The sequence below is a fragment of the Pholcus phalangioides genome, unplaced genomic scaffold, assembly GCF_987345545.1.
Source record: "Pholcus phalangioides strain wild (caught in Gottingen) unplaced genomic scaffold, Ppha-v1.0 ptg000009l_1, whole genome shotgun sequence".
Lineage (NCBI taxonomy): Eukaryota > Metazoa > Arthropoda > Arachnida > Araneae > Pholcidae > Pholcus > Pholcus phalangioides.
The window spans coordinates 43,205,249-43,211,248 of NW_028301602.1; positions in this window are offsets into that span (position 1 = coordinate 43,205,249).

The window sequence follows — 6,000 nt, forward strand, 5'->3', positions numbered from 1 at the left end:
TGCGCCCCCCCCCCCCAGGCACTTGAAGGTTGGTCAGGACTAGAAAACGGAATACCTGCCAATGGCCTAAACTGGATAGTTTTTCAAGCTTGGGGAGCATGCATTATCCCTCCATGTAATTTTAAATAAATGATTAAAATAAGTGTCTTGTGCCCCACCTGTGGTTCAGCTCCCAGGACACCAGATACTCCTGATACTCCTGCACCACCCTTATTGCCTTGAGGAGGTGTCAAAACCCTAGGATAGATGGTTCAATGTCTGTATGTTAGAGGCTCTCTAACTTGAACAGAATTTTAGGCTATTGCTTTGTTAAGGAGTTGAAGTCACAAAATAAAATCAAAATATTTTTATCCCCCTTTGGCGGCACCCAAAAACTTAGTAGCCCGGTGCGGCCGCACTCTTCGCACCTGCCTAAGTCCGGTCCTGGCTTCTTTGCATAATAAAGCTGCAATTTTGTTGTGCAAGATTTCTGCGTACTGATGATTTATTCTCTTTAACAAGGAAAGAAAGATTTTTCTCCAGAGAAGTTTGATACGGGTGATGTTTAAAAATTCTTAACACTGTCCCATACCTACCTTAACATTTGGGGAAATGTCTCTTCTCAATATATTTTTAGCCTTATTTTGCAAATAAGAAGAATCTTCATATTGATTTAACCAGGGCCACAACTATAAAATTTTCCACCCGGGGCAAGCTCGCATTTTGAGGCCAACGTGTAATGTAGAAGGACCAGTTAAGGGTTGATTTGGTGCCCCATCTACTCAAGCGTTCGGTTCACCAGACCGCCTGCTTCTCTTTAGTTGCGGCTCTGGATTTAACCCTTCATCTACCATATTATGAAAAGTAGAATAAGAGGTTAACCTTCTCGATAACGAACAGCAATGGGACACTAAAATTTTTGTTCACTAATGGAGAGCGTCCGTTAAACCCTTCGATGAGTCTGTATATAACCGGTCAAGAGAAACATTTTTAAATTATCAATGACAAGCCTAGATATTTTGTAAATCTGATATCTCAATGGAGCACGTTTTTTCATCTCCTTTACTTTGTACCTGCTAAAAATCGGAAGAAAGCCTACTTCATTTAAGAAAGACGTGGCACTTTACAGGGGGTTTAGTGATTTTAACCTGTTAAATGGTTAAACATACAAACTTTCTCTTGCTACTATTTCATAAATCATTTTATGGTCAGAAAGATGTAAATTCAGAAATCGCGCAAAACATAAGTTCACATTAAAATATACTGTTCTCCATTAGTAGTAATAGTTAATAGTTAATTGTGCATTCAGTATTTCTGAGCCTTTACTTTTTGATGTTTTCTTTACCCGAAGAGTTTCATAACTTTGGTTCTCATCTCATACTTCCTCTGCTAATTTTTCTTACTGTGTGAAACTGTAATAAACACGTTATGTAAAGTGCACAACATAATAAAGGAACAACATCAGCTAAGTTTGTGGATAAATTTTGCTATTATACACTTGAAAGCACCTGTCACCAGATTTGTTAATCTATTTCCCAACTCATGTTGCTGAGTTAGAGTATTATAACTCTGAGTATTATAACACTGAGTATATAAAGACCATTAGACTCAGGGGTGGATATACGCCCCCCCCCCATCGTCAATGACGGAGCCGACTGATCTGATGTATGTGCACATGTATGAATTGGCATCATCATCATGCTCTCCCAGCCTTTCATGTCTATCTCTGCCTATGAGTAGACTGCACTACTCGAGTTGTGATCCATCGCTTCGATACGTCAGCCAAACAAACAGAAGCATTCAAATTAAAGTAGGAGCAGAAAAACAAAAATTACTTGATTTTAAGAAATCAATACTTAATAACATTTGCTAATGATGGGCACTACAAATGTGATTTTAGCGATATTTTTTTTGATTTTCAAAAGTTTTATAAAAAAAAAAATGAGTAAAAATACATACTATAAAAAATTTTGGGGAGGGGGCAAGCTAAATGAGAAGGCGGAAAAGGGAGATTCGTGACTGTAAAACAGGCCTTAATAATTTTTAAAGGGGTTAAAAACGAAAAAAAAAACCCTTTTTTTTTTTAGGGGGGATGGGGCTATGCACCTCTCCTAGAAGGTGATAATAGTTCTGGCTCCGACTTATCTTTCAACGAAAGTCCATGGAGAGAACAAAATGGGGGGGTTGACAATGTGTCGGGCTCTTTCTTGATTTTTTATGGTCAGACAGTCTGCTCTTGACGCCTTGTAATTTGCTCTTCAACTTTAGATCGCATCTGATAAAAAGCAAAAACCATTGATGCTATCCCACAGCAAAAGCTTGAGAAAACGTTGACGCTGCACAGCTGTGTAGTGTTCACACTCATTGTTCATCACGGTTAATCACATCCGGTTTTTTTTCTCTTGTCTACTCTCTCGTTTATCAACATCCGGGTGTTTATATACAGTATTTAAAGGTTTTTTCCACAGACACCGGAAGTATATACCTCGGAAAATATGAACTAGTAACTGACTCCTTCCGAATAATTCTTGTCGCCTCTCTGGAACCCGAGTACATACATATTGCAATACGAGCGCATAGTATGAGTTTTTCGAAAACGAAAAATGTATATTATTGTGCACGAAATTGCATTAAATTGCGTCCTAATAAGTATACAGGGTGTCTCATAAATTCGTACATAATTTAAAAATTCATAAAAATTTAAGGAACTGTTATACAGTAGAACTTGGTTAATTCGAAATCCAAGGTCATTGGAAAAAAGTTCGAAACATCCAAAATTCGAATTATCTAAATAATCAATCCTGGATCTATAAAATGACTACAAATGACAACTTAATCATCCACATTCACATAGGATAATAATAGGATAATAGTTAGCAATTATTAAAATTTTATCATTAATTACGAAACAGTTTCCGAAAACATTTTAATAATTTATAATTACAATATATATATGTAATTGATCTTAGCTGTTACATTATTCCACTTTTCTGCAATCAGCTTCACTGCGGAATTTCTTGACCATGTTCAAAAAGCCTGATTTAGGGAAACATTTCCTGGCCATCCGTTATGAGACTTTTTCCCAAATTTTGCTTTTCATTCTTATGCTATCAAGGAAATACACTTTCATTAACGCATTACAATCTGAACTTTACGATACTTTTTATATTGTTAATGACGAAAAAAAAAAAAAAATCAGATTTTGAAATGGTACACCTCGATTTAAAGGTTGAAAAGCATAATCGGTATTAAGCAGTCTCAATTCAATCCAGCTGAACAAAGTTAAAATGGGTTAAAAGTTAAAATTACGAAGAAGAAAAAAGAGTAGAGGAAAAACAGAGTTTTTTTAAATCTTACTTAGTCTTTAAAAATTTATTATTTGACAACTGATCGAAAAAAGCAATGTCTAGTTTGTTATAGAATTTTCCCAAACTAAATTTGCTCATACAAAAATCATGATTTTTTTCCCTTCGCTCTACTTGGAATTATCCAAAAAATTCGAAAAAAAGTTCAAATTAAACAAGAAATTTTAACATTAAACTAGATAGGAAACTCAAGGGGGAGTTCGTAAAAGTTCGAATTATTCAAAATACGAATTAATCAAAGCTAAACTGTACTACCTATTTTAATGCGGTTTGCAAAGAAGTTATTCTCACAGAAGAGGGATTTTTGTTTTGTTAAAAAAAACAAATAGTTCGAATTTTCGTCTGTAGAGGACATTGCACGAAAGCAAATCGCAATGCATAATTCTGATCCCGAACCTTTTTTAAATCTCTTGTGTGTCCGAAACGTTCGTAAAACTTCATCCGGTGATTCGTGGCTGAGAAAAAACAACTTCATTAATAGTGATTCATGACACAGGATCGGAACTATGGGGGGGGGGGGGGCAGAGAGGTACAACTAGCCCGGGTGGCAAAATTTAGGGGGGGGGAGGTAAATTTCAGGTGGAAACAAAGAGTACCGTTCTGAAATTATAGAATTTTAAATTGGTAGCGTTGAAATTATGCTCTTTCCGGGCGGCAAAAAATCTTAGTTACGGCTTCATCCACCAATATCAACATCACAATGAAAAACATGCAAGCGTCAGTAACAGGAATTTTCAAAAATGATCTGTGTGTTCGTCGCACACCCTGCGTTTTGCAGGATTCTGATTTGCATATTTCCAGTGGTGTGCTTCCGTAAAGCGCCCTTTCTTCTGTAAAAAAAAAAAAACCACTTCGTTAGAATAACTTTTTTTTTTCAAACCGCATTCAAATACACCAATTCCTTCAATTTGAAGAATTTTTAATGATTTACGAACTTATGGGGCACCTTGTGCAATTATAGCCCTAAAAAAATTCGTAAAATATTTGTTGAAATACCATGAAATAGGGTTACTTTGTGATAAGATTTTGATTTATGAAATTTGTTCGGTACGTTGAAACATGGTTTTTAAAAATGGGAAACAATTTTTTCTGATTTCTACGATCTCAGGTACAATTCCAAAATAGTACACAATTTTTATAGTTGATACAAAAGTCACGATTAATTTCATTGTTTGTCACAATTTTATCCCATAAGGCGGGGTAACTTTGTGACAGCCTTTCACATAGACAACACATGCAAAATTTTTTTTGTCATAATGTTTGTTACTAAACAGTCCTACCATTAAAATGCTACCACAAGCAATCTACCTTAATGAAACCTAATTACCTACTTTCTATCTTTATTTTTTATCTAGGAATTTTAAAATAATGTAAAATGAAACGCACACATTATCCGAATAAATTTTTATTTTTTAAAGGTTCTTTCTCGGTAAAGACTGCTTGTCTCCTAACAGGATTATCATGTTTGCCCTTCATTTTATTATGCAGCGTATTGTAGTGAATACCATACCTACACAAACAAACAATAAGTTTCATAGAAACTTACAATTCACTGGAAATAGTACCTGCTCAACTTTTAGGTAGATATCTAGCAAATAATAGGATTGTTACATATGTAGGTAGTTAACATAAATGTTTACATGCAGTCAACTTATTTCTCTGCTACTTTCCGGAGAGAAAGACGTTTGTTCTAGACATCATCCAACGCATTCTCTGTACTTTCGGGACAATAATTCTTGTACGCCCTTGTGCATACCTAGCATTTTTTTCGTAAATGCGTGACATTCTGCAATGAAAAAAGTTCAAAACTGTCAATTGAATTGTCTGTAAAGCACTTTTCTCAAAGTTACCCCACTGTTGGGACTATTTTTACTTGAGTACCTGTGGTAAGACGTCTTCATATACGCGTGTGTATACGTATCGGTATAAAGGGGTGTACCTGTACATCACGTATAAAGGGGTTCTAACTTGTGGTAGTTCCAATGATAAAGGGATTTTCGAAAATAAGCCATAAATGTCATTGTCAGTAATTTTGGCAAGTAAAATTAATACTCACGTGATGTAAGAAATATTTGGTGATCCCTAGCAAGAGTTGAAGTTAGCTGCAGATGCACGAAGTGTCTCAATCAGCTGTTATCAGTGGCAACTGAATCTTTCAAAAAATGACACCAAATACTGTGCTTATTTGTTAACACTTATCATCTCCACATGAAAGAGAGAGAGTTGTAGAAGTTTATTTTAAAAACCTCCTCTCGTACCAGATTTTCGAATTTGAATTTTAAAAATGTGTTTTCCACAAAGTTTCCCCCGTAGTCAGAAAGTAACCCCACTCTACGGTATATATGAATAATAAAGTTAATTTTAAATTTCTTACGAGTGATGAATTGATGTTTCGTAATATAAAGACAAACGCATTTGCAAAAGCTCGAATACAGTCATGTTGAATAAGTAGGGCTCGGAAGAAGAGTCGTGAGCTGAGGGAAATTAAAAAGAAAGCAAATCGATGATGCATTCAATAAAGAGTATTTTTTAAAGTAACGTAATCAAGAACAGTCGTGACTTCCTGGATTTTTCATACAATAGTACTGTATACACGCAGAACCTACCGCAGTCGAATAATTACACATTTTTCCTAAATGGCAATCGTTCAAAATAC